Source organism: Hyaena hyaena, unplaced genomic scaffold (genome assembly GCF_003009895.1).
Source record: "Hyaena hyaena isolate Hyena2069 unplaced genomic scaffold, ASM300989v1 scaffold_584, whole genome shotgun sequence".
Classification (NCBI taxonomy): Eukaryota; Metazoa; Chordata; class Mammalia; order Carnivora; family Hyaenidae; genus Hyaena; species Hyaena hyaena.
In genome coordinates this window covers 1,218,421-1,239,343 of record NW_024081205.1, presented here as the reverse complement: position 1 = coordinate 1,239,343, position 20,923 = coordinate 1,218,421, and positions in this window count along the sequence as shown.

Here is a 20,923-nt window from a genome sequence, read left to right as displayed (position 1 = left end):
AAAAGAAAAGAGAGAGCACCCAAAGAGACAAAATTATGAGTGAAAATGGACTTACTGCAACCAATCCCTCAGAAATATAAGCAATTATCAGGGAATACTATGAAAAATTATATGCCAACAAACTGGACAACTTAGAAGAAATGGACAAATTCCTAAACACACAGATACTACCAAAATTCATACGGGAAGAGATAGAAAATCTCAACAAACCCATAACTACTGAAAAAATTGAATCAGTTATCAAAAATCTCCCAACAAATAAGAGCTCTGGGCCAGATGGCTTCCCTAGGGAATTCTACCAGACACTGAAATCAGAGTTAATACCCATTCTTCTCAAGCTACTCCAAAAAATAGAAATCGAAGGAAAACTTCTGGACTCATTCTACGAAGCCAGCATCACTTTGATTCCCAAGCTAGACAGATACCCAGCAAAAAAAGAGAACTACAGGCCAATATCTTTGATGAATACGGATGCAAAAATCCTCAACAAGATACTTGTAAATCGAATTCAACAACACATAAAAAGAATTATCCACCATGATCAATGGGGATTCATTCCTGGGTTACAGGGCTGGTTTAATATTCGCAAATCAATCAATATGATATATCACATTAACAAAAGAAAAGACAAAAACCATATGATCCTGTCGATAGATGCAGGAAAAGCATTTGACAAAATACAGCATCCTTTCTTAATAAAGACCCTCGAGAAAATCAGGATAGAAGGAACTTACTTAAACATCATAAAAGCTATTTATGAGAAGCCCACAGCCAATATCCTCAATGGGGAAAAACTGAGAAGTTTCCCCCTGAGATCAGGAAAATGACAGAGAGTCCACTCTCACCACTGTTGTTTAACATAGTGCTGGAAGTCCTAGCATCAGCCATCAGACAACAAAAGGAAATAAAAGGCATCAGAACTGGCAAACAAGAAGTCAAACTTTCACTTTTCGCAGACGACATGATACTCTACATAGAAAACCCGACAGACTCCACCAGAAGCCTACTAGACTGATCCATGAATTCAGCAAAGTCGCGGTACAAAATCAACGTACAGAAATTGGTTGCATTTTTATACATCAACAATGAAGCAACAGAAAGAGAAATCAAGAAACTGATCCCATTCATGACTGCATAAAAAACCTTAAAATACCTAGGAGCAAACCTAACCAAAGATATAAGAGATCTATATGATGAAAACTATAGAAAACTTATGGAAGAAATTGAAGAAGACACAAAGAAGTGGAAAAACATTCCATGCTCATGTATCAGAAGAATAAATATTGTTAAAATGCCATTACTACCAACAATCTACACATTCAGTGCAATCCCAATCAAAATTGCACCAGCATTCTTCTCAAAACTAGAACAAACAACCCTAAAATTTGTATGGAACCACAAAAGACTCCAAATAGCCAAAGTAATACTGAAGAAGAAAACCAAAACAAAAGGCATCACAAACTCAGACTTTAGCCTCTCTACTACAAAGCTGTCATCATCAAGACAGTATGGTATTGGCACAAAACAGACACATAGGCCAATGGAATAGAATTGAGAACTCAGATTTGGACCCAAAAGTATACAGCCAACTAATCTTTGACAAAGCAGGAAAGAGTATTCAATTGAAAAAAGACAGCCTCTTTAACTGATGGTGCTGGAAGAACTGGACAGCAACGTGCAAAAGAATGAAACGTGATCACTTTCTCACACCATACACAAAAACAAACTCAAAATGGATAAAGGACCTGAATGTGAGACAGGAAACCATCAAAACCCTAGAGGAGAAAGCAGGAAACAACCTCCTTGACCTCAACCACAACAATTTCTTCTTTTTTTTTAATTTTTTATTTATTTCTGAGAGAGAGAAACAGCATGAGCAGGGGAGGGACAGAGAGAGAGGGAGACACAGAATCTGAAGCCGGCTCCAGGCTGAGCTAGCTGTCAGCACAGAGCCAGACGTGGGGCCCAAACCCATGAACAGTGAGATCATGACCTGAGCCGAAGTCAGTCGCCCAACCGACTGAGCCACCCAGGCGCCCCAACTGCAACAATATCTTCCCCAAAGGCAAGGGAATCAAGAACAAAAATGAACTATTGGGACCTCATCAAGATAAAAAGCTTCTGCACAGCAAAGGAAACAATCGATAAAACTAATAGGCAACTGAAGGAATGGGAAAAGATCATTGCAAATGACATATCAGATAAAGGGCTAGTATCCAAAATCTATAAGGAACTCAGCAAACTCCACACCTGAAAAACAAATAATCCAGTAAAGAAATGGGCAGAAGACACGAACAGACACTTCTCCAAAGAGGACAACCAGATGGCCAACAGACACATGAAACAATGCTCAGCATCCCTCCTCATCAGGGAAATACAAACCAAAACCACACTGAGATACCACCTCACGCTAGTCAGAGTGGCTAAAATGAACAAATCAGGAGACACTAGATGCTGGCGAGGATGTGAAGAATGTAAACTGGTGCAGCCCCTCTGGAAAACAGTGTGGAGGTTCCTCAAAAAATTAACAATAAAACTCCCTTATGACCTAGCAACAGCACTGCCAGGAATTTACCCAAGGGATAAAGGAGTGCTTTTGCAAAGGGGCACATGAACCCCAATGTACATAGCAGCACTTTCAGCAATAGCCAAATCATGGAAACAGCCTAAATGTCCATCAACTGACGAATGGATCGAGAAGATGTGGTTTACCTATACAATGGAACACTACATGGCAATGAGAAAGAATGAAATCTGGCATGTATAGCAACATGGATGGAACTTGAGGGTGTTATGCTGAGTGAAATAAGTCAGGCAGAGAAGGACAGATACCGTATGTTTTCACTTATAAGTGGATCAGGAGAAACTTAACAGAGGACTATGGGGGAGGAGAAGAAGAAAATATAGTTGGGGAGAGGAAGGGAGGCAAACCATGAGAGACTCTTGAATGCTGAAAACCAACTGAGGGCTGAAAACAAACTGAGGGAAGAGGGGTGATGGGCATGGAGGAGGGCACTTGTTGGGATGAGCACTAGGTGTTACATGGAAACCAACCTGACAATAAACTATGAAAGAGAAAAAAAGAATGAAAGAGTAGAGGTGACAACCAACACAGCAGAAATACGAACTATATATTATGAGCAATTATATGCCAATAAATTGGGCAATCTGGAAGAAACACAAATTCCTAGAAACATATAAACTATCAAAACTGAAACAGGAAGAAACAGAAAATTTGAATAGAGCGTAACCAGCAAAGAAATTCAATCAGTAATCAAAAATCTCCCAAAATCAAGAGTCCAGGGTCAGATGGCTTTCCAGGGAAATTCTACCAAACATTTATAGAGTTAACACCTATCCTTTTGAAGCTGTTCCAAAAAACAGAAATGGAAAGAAAACTACCAACCTCATTTTACAAGGCCAGCATTACCTTGATTCCAAAACCAAAGACCACTGAAAAGGAAAACTATAGACCAATTTCCCTGATGAACCTGGATGCAAAAATTCTCAACAAGATACTAGCCAGCCATATCCAACAATACATTAAAAGAATTATTCACCATGATCAAATGGGATTTATACCTAGGATGTAGGGCTCGTCCAATATCGGTAAAATCAATGTGATCCATCATATTAATAAAATAAAGGACAAGAACCACATGATCTTCTCAATTGATGCAGATAAAGCAGTTCTCAAAATACAGCATCCTTTCTTGATAAAAACCCTCAGGAAAGTAGGGATAGAAGAATCATACCTCAGGATCCTAAAAGCCATATACAAAAGACCCAGTACTGGTAATCATCCTCAGTGGGGAAGAACTAAGAGCTTTCCCCCTACGGTCATGAACACGACAAGGACATCCAGTCTTGCCAGTGTTATTCAACAGAGTATTGGAAGTCCTAGCCTCAGCAATCAACAAAAATAGAAGGCACCCTATTTGGCAAGGAGGAAGTCAAATTTTCACTCTTCACAGATGACATGATACTCTATATAGAAAACCCAAAAGATTCCACCAAAAAACTGCTAGAACTGATCCATGAATTTAGCAAAGTGGCAGGATATAAAAATCAATGCACAGACTCATATGCATTTCTATACACCAATAATGAAGCAGTAGAAAGAGAGATCAAGGAATTGATCCCATTTACAATTACACCTAAAACCATAAAATACCTAGGAATAAATCTAACCAAAGAGATGAAAAATCTATACACTGAAAACTACTGAAAGAAATTGAAAAGACACAAAAAATGGAAAAATATTCCATGCTCCTGGGATTAGAAGAGTATTATCAAAATGTTGATACTTCCAAAAGCAATCTACATATTCAATGCAATCCCTATCAAAATAACACAAGCATTCTTCACAGAGCTAAAACAAACAATCCTAAAATTTGTATGGAACCAAAAAAGACCCCAAATAGCCAAAGCAACCCTGAAAGAGAAAATCAAAGCTAGAGACATCACAATTCCAAACTTCAAGACATATTACAAAGCTATAATCATTAAGACAGATGGTAATGGCACAAAAACAAACACATAGATCAATGGAACAGAATAGAGAACCCAGAAATGGACCCACAAGTGTATGGCCATCTAATCTTTGATAAAGCAGAAAAGAAAATCCAAAGGAAAAAAGACAGTCTCTTCAGCAAAAAGTGTTGGGAAAACTGGACAGTGACATGCAGAAGGAATCTGGACCACTTTCTTACACAATGCACAAAAATAGCCTCAAAATGGATGAAAGACCTAAACATAAGACAGGAAGCTATCAAAATCCTAGAGAAGAAAGCAGGCAAAAACTTCTTTGACCTCGGCCACAGCAACTTCTTACTCAACATGTCTCCAGAGGGAAGGGAAACAAAAGCAAAAATCAACTACTGGCACCTCATCAAGATAAAAAGCTTCTGTAAGGCGAAGAAACAATCAGCAAAACTAAAAAGCAAACGATAGAATGGGAGAAAATATTTACAGATGACATATCAGAAAAAGGGTTGGTATCCAAAACCTATAAAGAACTTAACAAACTCAACACCCAAAAAACAAATAATTCAGTGAAGAAATGGGCAAAAAACATGAAAAGACACTTCCAAATAAGACATCCAGATAGCTAACAGACACATGAAAAAAATGTTCAGTATTCTAATCATCAGGGAAATACAAAGCAAAACCACAATGAGGGGTGGCCTGGGTAGCTCAGTCGGTTAAGCGTATGACTTCGGTTCAGGTCATGATCTCACAGCTCATGAGTCTGAGCCCCACATCAGGCTCTGAGAAGGCTAGGTGCTGACGGCTCAGAGACTGGAGCCTGCTTTGGATTCTGGGTCTCTGTCTCTCTCTCTGCCCCTCCTCCACTCACAGTCTGTCTCTCTCTCTCCTTCAAAAATAAACAAACATTAAAAAAATTATTTTTAAACCATAATGAGATACCACCTCTCCCCAGACAGAATGGCTAAAATTAAGAACTCGGTCAATGACAGGTGTCGGCGAGGATGCAAAGTAAAAGAACCCTTTTGCACTGCTGGTTGGAATGCAAACTGGTGCAACTACTCTAGAAAACAGTAAGGAGGTTCCTCAAAGATCAAAAACAGAACTACCCTACCACCTAGCAATTGCACCACTAGGTATTTATCCAAAAGATACAGGTGTACTATTTCAAAGGGGCACATGTACCCCAATGTTTATAGTAGCACTATTAACAATAGCCAAAGTATGACTGATGAATGGATGAAAAAGATGTGGTATATATACATAATGGAATATTACTCGAAGATCAAAAAGAATGAAATCTTGCCATCTGCAACAATGTGGATGAGTAGAGGATATTATGCTAAGTGAAATCAGAGAAAGACAAATGTATGACTTCATTCATATGTGGATTTTAAGATACAAACAAATGAACATAAGCAAAGAGAAACAAAAATAACATAAAAACAGGGATGGGGACAAAACAGAAGAGATTCTTAAATATAGAGAACAAACTGAGGGTGGCTGGAGGGATTGTGGGTAGGGTTAAGGGTTCAATGGGGAAGGGGCATCAAGAGGGATACTTGTTGGGATGAGCACTGGATGTTCTACGCAGGGGATGAATCACTGGATTTACTCCTGAAATCATTATTGCACTACATATAGCTAACTAACTTGGATGTAAATCTAATAAACAAGAATACAAATATATTTTTAAAAAGGCAAATGCCTCATCTTCACGGTTGTGACCCCATTTTCTTAGTGCCAGTGGCTTTGCCCACATCTGTTCCATACAGTGCTATTTAGGATATAACTTGCAAAACTGGGAAGTTTATTTGAAATAAGATGTTCCTATGGCTGTTCATCAAGATTACCTCTCCTCCTTCACTTCTTTATTTTTCTCCCTAGCACTTATCATTCAACATGCCATATAGAAAGCTCATTTGTGCATTTGTGACTATACTGACATATAACAATGGCCATGAGGCTCCCTCCCCCTTGATGCAGTATCAACAGTATAGGCTGCACAATCTGGAATGTTATATAAATAATAACGATGACATCATAGATCCAAGGCAAGGGATAGGACATTTACTATGAATGAATCATTATTCTTAGAAGGTCTTATTTGAATTCTTTTCTTCTCTTTTCACCTTGGGGTGAAAGGTGTGGGGCAGTGTATATCATCTTATCTATCTTATTGTTCACATACCTTCTGCTGCTCAATTCACTTTTCTTCCCCTCAGGTAAACTGAACACAACAAAAGCAAAGACCCAGGTTATGTCAGGACAATTCTGAATATCAAGAGCCACACAAGAAAGTGACTCCATATATGTTTTGCGGAAACCAAACTCATAGCCTAATGTCCCTCCCTACTGCCTTCAGTGCGCACATCAAGTCATCTCCGAAAAAGAATGCAGGTTTGAAATGAATAAACAAACAAAAAGCAAAATCAGACCCATAAATACAGAAAACCGATGATTGCCAGAGGGAAGGGGATGGGCAAAATGGGGATGGGCTTCCAATTATAAAATGAATGTCATAGGGAAAAAGGACACAGCATAGGGAGTAAAGTCAATATTGTAACAGTATTGTATGGTGAGCACAGCAATAACATACAGAGTTGAATCACTAAGTTGTACACCTGAAACTCATGTAACATTGTGCGTCAATTACACTCAAAAACTTTTTAATAAAATTTATTGTCAAGTTAACTAACATATATTGTGCTCTTGGTTTTGGGGGTAGATTCCCGTGATTCATCACTTACAACAACACCCAGTGCTCATCCCAACAAGTGCCTCCCTTAATGCCCATCACCCATTTTCCCCTCTTCCCCACCCCACTCCCATCTACCCTCAGTTTGTTCTCTGTATTTAAGAGTCTCTTATGGGTTTGCCTCCCTCTCTGCTTGAAACTGTTTTTTCCCCTTCCCTTCTCCCATGGTCTTCTGTTAAGTTTCTCAAGTTCCACATGTGACACTCAAATTAAAAAAAAAAAAAAAAATTTAATAACACAGGTTTGTTTAGCATGTTCTGCCTTAGATAAGTTAATTAACTACCTCCAAACCAAGCTCTAATATCATGGTGGAGTACAGAAGCCATGAATTTCCTTCCCACATGAGCAGATGGCCCAGTAGCCTGGAGTAAATCCCTAAATTCTCAGTCTCCACTACTCACCTGTATAATGAACATTCTCTAGTAGATTTATAAGCTTCCTTCCAGCTAGAATGTCCTATAATTTTAGTAATTAGATGGAATGACCATTCTCAAATGATATAAAACATGCCTGGAATTCAAAGGTACAAAGGACTGTAACCTAATCCAGAAACAGGTTATTTTTTCCAGGTGGTATCTTGAGGTCCAGTCCACACCTACTTTCAAGAACAAAGTGAATGGCTGATGAGGAAAGTCCTATTTCAAACTATAATTCATTCTATAGATAAAAGGAAGATCTGAGAGCAAACTGTCAGTGCTCCTTCCCGTACAGCCTCAGGAATGAATAATTAACTCACTTCAACCATCATTTGTGGAACTCCAACCATGTGCCATAATGTGCTGGTTGGTATAACCATCATGACAAATAAGAAAACAGCTCTAATAATATTAATCTGATCAGGATAATTGAAAAATTTTCTAAATACTATCCGTGATATGATATGATAAGGGTGATAATTAATAAGGGCTGGCATAAATAGAGTTAGGATCAACTCTATTTCAACACAATGCCTGCATGACCAAGGAAATGGTATCTATGTACTAAAACCATGCAGTGAGAGAAGATAAAATCAACTGCCTCTGAAAAGCTGACGTAGAAACAGGACCCCAGCTTTTGTGCCAAATAAAGATATCAATTTGTCCACTCTTCACACGTATGGTAAAATCAGGCTGGAATGTAAAGGGAAATAAAAGGTAATGATTTTGGAACAAAGCTGCAGGATGCAAGTACTCCATTGGGAATAAAGAGACAAGGAGCAAGTTAGAGGGTTCTGTGCGATGAAGGTCAGTTTCCAGTCCATCCGGCAGAATCAATACAGTGCTTTGGACCAGCAATAGGTCTCATAAGTCATAGATTGACTGGGCCATGTATCAACCTCCACCCTGCATAGCTTTCAACGCCTCTCATTGACAAGCATTGCTGAGTAAAAATCTGTGATCAGAATCTGCAATTGGAGTGGAATACTGCCCACACATAGACTGGCAGAGAAACCAAGCAGATAACCAACAGCAAAAAGTACCATCACTTTCAGGAGACTATGTGTCAATTCTGGAATTGATTTCCAAAGTCAAAATTGAAACTGCCATCAGAGGCTTCCTCTGAAATTCGAGCTCATAAAGGAGGTTTGTTTCAATGAAAACATATGTTCTGCACAAGTCAGAAAGGTCCAGAGAATCATATTAATGTCCAACCTTCTCTTTGATATGGTTTTCTCCTGGGAAAATACTTGACAGAATAGAATAAGAAACAGAGAAAGGGAATAATAAACACCAGGGAACATTATTCATTCCTCCAGGCACTCCTCCTAGAACTTATATTCCACCAAGAGGAGACAGAAAATAAACAAAAAAATAAGCATGTCATATATAGTACATGAGAGAGTGATAATGCATAATGGAGAAAAACAGAGCAGTCAAGGCAGGGAGGTAATCTGGGGGGAGACAGGGCCGCATGAGACAAACTCATATTGCAATCAGCTATAAAGTATGACATTAAAGCACAATTTTCTGATGCCACCACTCCAAATAACACCATCACTGCTCACTGTCCAGACAAATGGAAGACAATCACATGGTTTCACCAGACTCCAGTTTATAATTTGAACTCTGAGCTGGCAACCAAAAACTATACAAAGCAGGCATTTCCTAGTCCCTTGTCTCAACCTAGCAATTTATTTGATGGGCCAGAAAGAGAAAACTGACTATAACAGCAAAGATTTACATAGCATATTCCTTGATCATCCAGACACATTCTAAGAGATTACATATGTTGACTAATTTAGTGGCTCATGCCACTCCAGTAAGGCTTATTTATTACCAACCCATTTTTCAGATGAGAAGAGTGAGACAGTGAGGTTCACCTGAAGAGTGGATTTGGAGTTTGAAACCAGATGTTCCAGTTCCAGAGGCTGTGGTCTTAACTACCACCGTTCAGAGACATGTGCCTGCAGCTAACAGTCTTCCTGATATCTCCATTTGAACAGCAAATGGGCAACATGAAAGTAATGTGCTCAAAATAAAACTCTGGATCCTTAATACATCTTCCCTCCCCCCCCCCACCCTTGCACCTCAGCACACCTGCTCCTCACCCAGGCTTCCAGAACCACCTTTATAAATAGAGCACCATTCACACATCTGCTCAGGCCCCAAAGTTAAGCTTTGATTTATCTGTTTCTCTCTACAACCTTCATCTGATCTGTCTGAAAATCCGGCATAATATTTCTCAAATCCAGCAACCGCCAATCACTTCCAGTCCACTGTCAGGTCTCCCCATAAGACAGAACAGCCTTTTAACTAGTCTCTCTGCTTCCCTCTTGCTGCCAAAAGTCAATTCTCCCTCCTTGAAGTATTAGTGATCTTTTGAAAAGCATATCAGATCATATCACGTCTTTGTGCAAATCAATCTGATGACTTCTATATTAGTCTGGGTTCTCCAGAGAAACAGAACCAAGAGGGTGGAGAGACAGACCAAAACTTAGAGAAAGATTTGTTTATTTCAAAAAATTGGCTGATGCAGTTTTAGAGGCTGGCAGGTCCAAATTCTACAGAGTGAGTGAACAAGCTAGAAATTCCAGCTAAAGGTAATGTTGTAGTCTTGAGTCCAAAGGCTGAAAGCCCAGGCAGAGTTTGTTTCAGTCTGAAGGAAGAATTCCTTCCTCTTTAGAGGACTTCAATCTTTTCTCTTAAGGCCTTCAACTGATTAAATAAGGCCCACCTACATTAGACTCTGCTTTACTCAGAGTCTACTGATATAAATGCTAATCACATCTAAAAACATAAAATAATACCTCCACAGCAACATCTATGTTGGTGTTTGATCAAACAATTGGGGGAACTGTAGACTAGCGAAGTTGACACAATTTACAATCACAGCTTCAAGATTTCAGAAAAAATCTACAGCCTACAGGTCCCTTCCTACCCTTTTTTTTCTTTTTCAAATTTTTATTTAAACTCCAGTTAGTTAACATACAGTGCAATATTGGTTTCAGGAGTAGAATTCAGTGATTCATCACTTGCATAAAACACTCAGTGCTCATCATAACAAGTGCCTTGCTTAATGCCCATCACTCATCTAGCCCATCCCCCACCCACCTCCCTCCATCATCCCTGTTTGTTCTTTAAGAGTCTCTTAAGCTTTGTTTCCCTCTCTCTCTTCCCCCTCATGTTCATCTGTTTTGTTTCTTAAAATCCACATTTGAGTGAAATCATATAGTATTTGTCTTTCTCTGACTAAATTATTTAGCTGGCATAATACACTCCAGTTCTATCCATGTTGTAGCAAATGGAAAGATTTCATTCCTTTTGATGCGTAATATTCCTGTGTGTGTGTGTGTGTGTGTGTGTGTATACACATCTTCTTTAGTCATTCATCTGTTGATGGATATTTGGGCTCTTCCCATAGTTTTTGTATCCCCTGGGTCAATACCTACTAGTGTCAATAGCTGGATCATAGGGTAGTTCTATTTTTTACTTTTTTCTTTTTTCCTCCCAGTTTTATTTTTTATTTTTTAAATAGAATTTATTGTCAAGTTAGCTAACATACAATGTATACAGTTACTCTTGATTTCAGGGGTAGATTCCCATGATTCATTGTTTACATACAATACCCAGCACTCATCCCAACAAGCCCTCCTCCCTGCATCCCCCCAATTAACCCTCAGTTTGTCTCTCTACCCTTCTGCTCTCACCTTCTCCATTCTTTGAATCACCTGGCCTTCTTGTTCTGGATATGTGACATGTTCCTTCCTATCTGGAAAAAATGCTGTGCTTTTTCCTTTTTTCTGTTCTTTGCACCTGGAATTCTCTTCCCCCAGAACTCCACGGGTCTCCAGCCTTCACTTAATCTAGGTCTCTGCTCTAATGCCACCTCCTCAGGAGGCCTTTGCTGGCCACCATCTCTCAAGCAGACCACAACCTCTTATTACTCTCTCAGCCTTCTCTATCTGCCCTCATAGTACTTATCAGTGTCTGAAAGCATATTGTATGCTTGTTCATTGTCCCCCTTTGCCCCACCAGGATGTTTTATTTAAACATTTAAACCTCTAGTTTTACTCATTGTAGAGCTGAATAGTTTCTGCACCAACATGAATTGTTAGTGCCCACTTAACGAAGCTGAATGAAGGACAGTATAAAAGTATATTTTTTAATCCTTTGACAAAAAGAAACTGTGAAAATATTAAGAAACATTAAAACTACTTTTCAAATATTTATGATGTAAAGGAAACTATAAATGGTATTTCTTTTCAGCTGTAATTTATATTCCATGCAACATTCTTTTTTGTTGTGGTAGTTGTTTTGTGTTTTCATAATAAGGTTCTTGCCAATCTGTGTATGTGATTTTCTTTTTAATTTGAGGTCACTACTCTAAATGTTCTTTCCCTCCTAGAAAATTGCACTTGGATCAACCCACTTAATCAAAGCACACTAAAGTGGATCACCAGAACTTATTTACCTTGTATGACTATAACTTTAGAGCCTATAGTTAACCATACAGTATTGTATACTTAAAAATGTGTCAATAGGGTAGCTCTCATGCTTAAGTGTTCTTACCATAAATAATATTAAAGCATGGGAACACAAGAATGCTTTTGGAGGTGATGGATATTCTTATTACCTTATTTATGGTGACAGTTATCATAGGTTGTATGCAAATGTCCCAACTCATCAAAATGTTTACCCAAAATACATGCAACTCAATAAAGCCGAAAAAGAAATTAGTAAGCTCCATTCTTCCACAGAACCTTGATCTTCATGCCAGCTATACTGCAGCTCCACCCATGTATACCCACCCCTCTCTTTGAGTATTATGAATTGTTATAGCCTTTTGCTTATCTTAAAAACAGCATTCAAGCCAAAACTGGTGTTTAGATAAAAGGATGTGAAAATCAGTGGAGTCAACACTGAAAACTTATTTATATAGTGACTAATAGTTAAGGTTTTTTGCTTTTAGGGAAATTGCTCATCATCTCATTATATGGTGATCCAAGAGGATTTTGAATGTTCTTGGTTCCAAGTTTGCAAATTAGAGAACAACAAAAAATTAACGCTATCGGATTCTGCAGTGAGTCAAAGAAATATCTTCAGGAATTTGAAGGAAACTCCTGCAAATTTACTGTTTGACTCTTCTGTGTTTGGCAGAGAAGGCCATTACTAGGCATTTTATATGCCATCTGTCCTTTTCCCTTACAATAAAAAGCAATCCATAGAGTTTCATGTCTATACATGGTCACAAGAATGTCCCTTTATGGAATCAAAATTCCATCCCAGGATGTTCTGACTCCAAGTCTGTGTTCTTTTCAGTGACCTGGTCACACAGGGGCAGAAAACCCGAGACTGCAGGCACTTAATACAGTTCCATAGGGATACTGAACACCTAGTCACAATATGCTCCCCCGGACTCTTAAGAACATTTTTAGAAGAATTTCCCCTACCAGTCTATATTACAAGAATCTCTAGCATCCCAGCACAGCCCTTAGATTCTATGTCTGTAACGTGAGTAAGGAATCAGATAGTGAAGTCTGAGAAGCCCAGTAATTCCCCTCATCCTCTGCTACCAGGGCTGTGGCCACAGGACAGAGACCCCCACCCCCAGGGCTAAGGCTTGGAGGCTCAACACACACTGAAGAGCCCTCTTGTTGCAGAAAGGAGAGCTCTGATCTCCAGCAAGTCACTCTTCCAAAAAACACTCAAACGTCTGTGAATGCTAGGAATGAAAAATTACACAAATGAATAAAGAAATGGTAGTTCTAGAAAGAATCCTAAAATCATGTGTATTTCATGTGCCAGACTCTCTGAGCCTTTCTTTAATTATAAAATGACAAGATTGGGATTCTATAAAATCCATTCCAGTTCTAAGAGTCTGTAAGCTAAAAATCAATTAAAATCTTGTTTTTCCTCTCAAATTTCACTTCACCTTATTCATTTTTTCCCTCAATTAAATAGAATAATATTCTACCGAATATATGCTCTTCCCCTACCTGTAACAAACACACCTTGTCTTTCCATTTTGAGTCTCCTCTTTGTACCTCACAGCGGTTGCCACTTCAAGTGCCCGCTCTATTTTGTGCTGAGTTTTTATTTCCTTCACTTTCCTCTCCTTGAATAGCAGGTGCCAGAATAACAAGGCAGTGTGAAATTTACAGAAACAATGTGTTTATACAGTTGGCTACCTTATCTAAAACGTAATGCTATTGGACTCTAAATCAGTTATCTTGCCATATGCTGCAAGTTACAAAGAATACTGTACAAGGCCAGTACCTATCATATTTTGCAAAAAGGTATGGGGTCCCAAAATTACTTTTGTTAAATGCAAAAATTTCTATGAATCCTTCTGGTATACATTTATGGAAAGTAAAACACTTTTAAGCTGAAATTATTCCCTGTTTATGTTACAGGGAATTATATTATCTCATATTTAATAAGGTCCCAGTTAAAAACTAGTCACAGAATTAAAAACCCTTTCACTTAATCATATTCAAATATTTGAATCCTATCAGAATTCATGGTAGATCTGGACCATAAAATGTAACTTTTTTGAAAAAATAGTTGAGTTATTTCAAAATGACCGTGTTTCCTCATGACATTTATTTCGTGATTATTTGAGAATCCTCCCTTGGATTAATTTATTTTATTTTACTTGAAGTTGAACAGGAATGCCTGGGTGGCTTGGTTAGTAAACGTCCCACTCTTGGTTTTGGCTCAGGTTATGATCTCATGGTTCATGGGATCAGGCTCTGCAATGACAGCATGGAGCCTGCTTGGGATTCTCTCTCTCCCTCTCTCTCTGCCCCTACCTTGCTGTGAGCACATGCGTGTGTTCTCTCTCTCTCTCTCAAAATAAATAAGCATTAAAAAATAAAGTTGAAAAGGGAAATGTTTTGTTTTAAACCACATTATCTGACCATATAGAAACCTCCCACTTGATTCAAATGAAAGATATGTTTGAACTTCTCGTGTATTTTGGGATTATTAACCGTTGCTTGCTACCCATCCAGGATCAATACTAGAAATGCTATTATAGTAACTCTATTTTCCTGTTTTCCTACATCTGACATTTCTACCTCTCTCATCCCTTGAGAAACCACTACCCCACCCAAAACAGGGTTTGGTTTTGTATCATTCCAGTGAGGGCATAAAAGAAATAATGATTCCCTGGGTTCAATTTCAACCAATGCTCTTACAGTGTAGATGGATTTATTTTAAATATAATTCCTGCATCAAGGGCTTCTTATCAGCAATGATAACTTCTAACAAATCAAGGTCTCTGCTAGAATTTAGTCTTAGGCAGCACTCACAAAATCTGCATAATGCATCAAATTCAGTACGTTTATATTTACAATCATTCTACATTAGGCACCAGAGATAGAGTTAGAAAGACACTTTTTTTTTTTTTTTTTTTTTTTTTTTAGAAAGACACATTTCTTGCCCAAGTTTCTTATAATTTAAGGAGCCCATGAAGCCCTCTCTGTTTCAAAATATTTCCCCAGCTGGCCTGACCATAGGGTCAGAGATTCCCACATACTTCCTTCTTGTAGAGTGAGGCACTGAAAGTAATGGTGAGGATACCATTATGCAATCTCATTAACACTTGATAAAACTCTTACAGAGCAGAGCCCAGGAGAGTCAATCCACTGACAGCCTCAGTATTCTCTGACCCAGTTATCCCCAGCTCTGCTGATAATCAGAACCACCAAAGAGATTTTTATTAATTCAGCAGGCTAGGTGTGGAGCCCAGAAATCCATCTTTTTCAGCCAGATTTGGAAACTAAAACCTCAAGTTTATTCTCTTTGCTTTTTCTCATTTCCCTTCCTCTCCTCTCTTTCTCCTTCCCCTTCTCATTCTCATGCTCCTCGGCCTCCTTTTCCTCCTCCTCCTTTTCCTCCTCCTCCTTCTCTTCCTTCTTCAAATAAATAAATAACAGAAATAAAGTATGGTAAAAGTAGTGTTCTCCTAAACTATGTTATAGGTGCAGATTCTGAACAAGATGGCCAAGGCTATTCTGTACCTATACACTTTAACATCCATTACCACCTTGGTTAGTAGGAATGTCCAGATTAAATGTGTAAAATGTCCAAGAAAAATTTGGTAATTTATTTTATAAAGATACTAAGCAAAAGCCTTGATTTTTTTACATAAATCCCTTATCATAGGCAGAGAGAAGGAGCCTTGGGGTACTTTAGGTAGTCCTATACCCAGGAAATTTGAGACATTTTTGATACTCACCACACTTACATTCTAACAAACAGTTATGGCCCCTTCAATATCTTCTCTGTTATTTCAGACATACTTCAATTATACATGTGTATTCCTGAAAAGTCTAAAGAGAATTCTCAAGTTGTTTTTTTTTTAATTTCCACATAATTCTTTCAGCAATTGCTTGGTTTTTAGTACAATTTCTTAAGCTACCTTTTATAAGTATTTATGACCTTTCACCCCAATTTCAAGGTTTAACACTTGAATATATATTCAAGTGAAGGTGTTTTGGATTTTGTTTTGTTCTGTCTCCCCAGAAAGCAATATATGCAGGTAATTATTTTAGGAAATGTTCTACTGTCGTTTATTTTATTGCTTCCTTATTTTGGCTTTGTCATATTGCTCCCATATCTTTAAGTCTAACTGCTAATTATCTTACCCTCAAATTTCTTAGGATTAATTTAAAACAGAGTAGATACCTCATTCACTTCAATTTCATGTGCTTTATTTTGCATAGCAAATATTTTATTCCACTGATAAGTGTTATATACACTATAAATCAACTTGCCATTACAAACTAGTTATGCATATCTACTATCTTAACAAGATTATATGTTGTTTTTCTCTTTTATGAAAATGTGTCTTCATCTCTCTCAAATCTGTCAAACCATGTTGTTTTCACTTATTCTTAAACACTGGTTTTTTTTCAGTCATTAACACTTTATAGGAATTTTGACACAAAAAGTTCTCTCTCCTAATCTAAAACTATTCTTAACATCTGATTAATGGTAACTTATTGGAGCACCTGAGTGGCTCAGTCAGTTGGGCCTCTGACTTCAACTCAGGTCATGATCTCACAGCTCTTGAGTTTGAGCCCCACGTCAGGCTCTGTGCTACCAGCTCGGAGCCTGGGGTCTCCTTCAGATTCTCTGTCTCCCTCACTCTGCCCCTCCCCTGCTTGCGCTCTCTCTCTCTCTCTCTCTCTCTAATAAATAAACATTTTAAAAAAATTAAATGGTAATTTAATCAAATTGTGGGGATTTTTTTCCCTCTAATTTCTCTCAAATATTTTTTCTTCCAATTGCCAGAACTATTTTGTCCAATTATTTTGAGGTTAATAACACCAAAATAAGCATAGCATTAGGTTCATATCCATTTTTATAAATGTCCTATTAAGTAGAATATAAATATAATATCAACAAAAGTGTACTGGTAGACTGACAAAAAAATAAATTTGAAACAAGAAAACCTACAAAAATTTAAAAAACCAAAAGGTGAGGGCTGATGAATTTTCACAAGTGAACTCCATGGAGCCATCACTCAGATCTAGAACATGACCAGCATTTAAGCAGTCCCCTCTCTCCTAGGCCCTATACGCCCTTCTGAGTTACCGCCCTAAGTTAAACACTTCCCTGAACTCATAAACCATGGATCAGTTTGCCTATTTTTTTATTTTATTTAAGATATATTATCACCTAGCTTCTTTACCTCAGTATTGTTTGTTAGATTTATTCCTGTTGTCACCTATTTGCAATACTCCATTCACTCTTGTTACAGCAGGATACTTTACAGGTATTTGTTTACTTATTCAACTCTTGATTGACATTTGACTGGTTTCCTACTTGAGGATATTACAAAGAGTCCTGCTACAAGCACTCCAGTAGATGTCTTTTGGTGAATATACATAGGCCTTTCAGTTTCTATACCTAACAATGAAATTACTAGGTTAAAAGGCTGTGTATATACCTACCTTGGCAGATAGCATCAAACGGTCTTCCAAAGTGGTTATACCCATTTACACTCTTATCCACAGTGCATAAAAATCCCAGTTGTGGGGCACCTGGGTAGTTGGAAAAGCATATGACTCTTGATCTCAGGGTTGTCAGTTGGAGCCCCATGTTGGGTGTGGACATTACTAATAAATAAACTTAAAAAAATAAAAGAATTCCAGTTGCTTTGTATCCTCAACCACACTAGAAACTGTTAGTATTTTTCATTTGGGATATTCTGGTGGATATATAAAGATTTACTTTTCTTTTTTCTTTAAAAATCTTATAAGAAAGCTTACTGATGATGTTAGGGGATAAAATATTTGATTTTCCAACACAAAGTGAAAATACATTTTAGTAGATAATTGTACTACACACGTCACATAAACAGCAAATACTGAGAGATAATAAACATTGAAATATCTATGCCTATCCTTCAGGAGAGTTTAACAAATATCTTATTATGCCATCACTTCCAAAACTCCCATGTCGTTACACTCTTAACTGGCTTTCCCACTGAATGAAAGCATTTTATTAAATTCAAAATATATTGTGTGAATATTTTACTTTGTTGAACCATGCTGCATGTATGATTCAGTGAGGTATATAAATGCAATCTGCTTATCCTTTAAAAGGCAAATAAACATGCTAAACTAAATGTCTTCTAAGTCCAGTTCCAGGATAAGACAAAGGTGATAGGTAGAAAAGTATAATATGGTCATTTCATCACACTGAGAATTGAGCCTAAATTGCCTCCCATTAGAAGAGGGTAGAGGACTATTATTAGGATATAATTTTTCAAAAGAAGACACAAATTATCATATGTTCCAACAAATCACTCTGTATGTAAATGGGTTAACCCCAGATTTAAAACCAATATTTATATGCCTGACAGTTCCCAAACTAATAAGGGAAAGAGGCCTAGATATCAACACCCAGCATGGAAAGTGGCACAGGTGAAATGTAGAATTGGTGGCATTAAAGTTTATCAGCTTCCAACTATTCTCCATTTTTTCTAAAGGACTGAACAAGTTCAGATACTTGGAAATCTGTTTCAGGCAATGCATCTATGTTACTAATAAGTATGAAGACGCAGCCATGGTAAGAGGGGAAATTTACCACCCAAGCTGTGTTTGGTATCTGCAAACTGCTCAGATACACAAAAGCCAGGAAGTACAACTTCAAACATAGATACTTCTCCTGTCTCTCAGCCACTGCCTTAAAGGCAGGAACTGCATTTTGTGCCTCCCTCACAACAAATGCTTTCTCTAGTCATCCAGCAGTTCACACAGCAAAGAGAGCACACAGGCTAACTGTTAGGTTATTATGCTCTTCTCTCTAACCCCATCCTACACATCCCTTTGTGTCTCCCATTCATGTCTCCCAGAGAGCAGAGTAATTGGCACATTTCCCGTCAATCCCTCCTGTAAACCTTTGGTCCCAGGCTCCTTCCTTCCCTCACCCTAGCACATTACACACTTAGAAGAAAGTAGGCAGGATACAAGCTCACCAATATCCAAATAAGAAAAACTCTTCTCTAGCCTATGATCTCAACTTCAGTACACAATCAGGTCCTCCATAAACAGTGGCAATTCCCTGTCCTTTTGCCACACATTTCCCCTGAACCTGACGTTGATTCAGTGAAGACATGTTTTCCACTTAAGAGGGCCATGTGCAGAGGCTGAAAAAGAAAAATGTTTTCCCAAGCGAGGTACCATGGTCATGCTTTGATCAAGCATGAAAAATACCTTAAAACTCTTTTGTACAGCTTATGGCTGTACAACAGCTTTATAGCTGGACTATGGGTCTTTAATCTTCTAAGGGATTCACTCCTGAAAATCAGGTGAGTTCAATGGAAGTAGTACCGGAGTGCCTGCTGAAAGCAGGGCCCAATGCTAGGTGCTTGAATACACTTTCCTTGGGGACCTTTTGAAGTTAGGAGGAATCCAAACCACATAGAAGTATATGCCACAGCAGTGATGGAATTACACATGAGCTACACACGGAAAGGGGGCACTTATCCTTGCCTAGAGGCATCAGGAAAGAGATGCTGAAGAAGGGGACTTGGATGTGGTAGCAGACCCACAATGTCACCCATCTCACTGGTGATAACACTTAAAGATTTATAGCCTCACTACCTTGCTCACCAAACCTCAGTGCACCTCTGGATTAATAAAACCAAATTCTTCTGAGGGCAGTTCAGTTAGCATTCCACATAGTTCTCCTGATCTCCTCTTTAAGCAAACACTAGTTTCCATCCCTTCTGTTTATTCATTCTTCTGTGCCACCACCTAAAATATATTCCTTTCTACTTGCTGCTTATTCAAACCCTCTATTTTTTTTTTTTTTATCACAGTCCAGCTATGGACTTACTTCCTCCAACAAGTATATGTCTACATACAAATACTCCCTTCCCTATGATTTCCTTCTCTATTGCACTGTCATCAGTGTGTTCAGCTGTTATCTTGAAACAGTCTCTGTTGTTTAAAAATACCTTGTCTCCCTACAGGGATTAAATTCCAAACAACAATAAATGTAGGGTTCTAGCAGATGATTCAAAAAGCAGAAGGTTATCACAGCAGCACCTACTCTCCCCAGCCGTCAACTCTGGGGCTCAGCTGTTCTCTGGACAGTGAGCAACTATAGTCTCGATTTCGGTGAGAACAGGTTTCCCCTGTCCCCAGAATCTCTGCTGAGAAGCCCTCCAGCATGGAGCTGTAAAGCATTTAAGAAAGGAACATCAGGAAGACCACAGGTGCTCCAAATGCAGGGAGGGTAGTTTCTGGAGGGACTCGTCGAGAACTGAGGTGTGTTAGTTTCCTAGGTTAGTGGCAATAAATCACTTCAAACTTGGTCAGTTAACACAAACCTGTTCTCTAACAGTCCTAGAGCCCCGCAGTCCAAAATCAAGATGCCAGCAGGACCTCACTGCCTCAGAGGCTCGACTGATAATCCATTCCATTTCTTTTTCCTAGCTTCTTATGGCTGCCCACAACGTTGTTCCTTGACTGGAGACATCCCTGTCTCCAAAGTCATGCTGCATCCCCCGCTTTTCTCTTTGAATCTCCCTTATGTGTCTCTTAAAAGAAGCTTACTGCATTTAGGGCCCACCTGGACAATCCAGGCTGATGTCTTTATCCCGTGATCCTTACCTTAATTACATCTGCAAAGACTTTTTCCCAATAAGATTACATCCACAGTTTCTGGGTATTAAGATTTGGACATATCTTTCTGCAGGTCACCATTCAACCCATTGAGAGTGTCATGATAACCTAAT